The following is an 889-nucleotide window of genomic DNA, read 5'->3' on the forward strand; positions in this document are numbered from 1 at the left end:
AATTCTGATATAACGCCAGAAGACGTTCAGGTACCTGAAAATTGTGAAAATGACGAGATCTCGATAAATTATGTCTTTACAGGAGAGAAATGGGACCGGAATAAGACAATTGTCAATGAAATATTTGCATATAATGTGGCAGTAGATATCATGCATGAAAGTAAGGATCTTGAGCCAAGATCAGTCGAAGAATGTCGACAAAGAAATGATTGGCCAAAATGGGAAGCAGCCATGAAGGCTGAATTAGACTCACTTGCAAAACGTGAAGTCTTTGGACCTATAGTCCGTACACCTGAAGATGTAAAACCTGTTGGATATAGATGGATATTTGTGAGAAAACAAAATGGGAAAAATGAAGTTGTATGCTACAAAGCTAGACTTGTGGTACAAGATTTTTTACGAAAGCCCAGTATAGATTACGAAGAAACATATTCTCCTGTTGTGGATACAATCACATTGTGTTATTTAGTCAGTTTATCAACATAGAATAAACTACATATGTATCTAATGGATGTGGTAACAACATATTTATATAGATCATTAGATCGTGATATCTATATAAAAGTCCCTGAAAGATGAAAGATATCTAAACCATCCAATGAATATTCGCAAGGGTTATACTCAGTCAAATTGCAAAGATCTTTATATGGTCTAAAGCAATCTGGACGAATGTGGTATAATCGTCTTACTGAGTATCTAGCCAAAAACGAATTCAAGAATGATGATATCTGTCCATGTGTTTTCAAAAAGAAATCCGCATCTGGATTCATTATAATTGTTGTGTACGTTGATGATTTAAATATCATTGGAACTCTTGAAGAGATTCCAACAATTATAAAAGTTCTAAAAGAAGAGTTTGAGATGAAAGATCTTGAAAATACTAAATTTT

Source organism: Arachis duranensis, chromosome 10 (assembly GCF_000817695.3).
Source record: "Arachis duranensis cultivar V14167 chromosome 10, aradu.V14167.gnm2.J7QH, whole genome shotgun sequence".
In the NCBI taxonomy this organism is placed as follows: Eukaryota; Viridiplantae; Streptophyta; class Magnoliopsida; order Fabales; family Fabaceae; genus Arachis; species Arachis duranensis.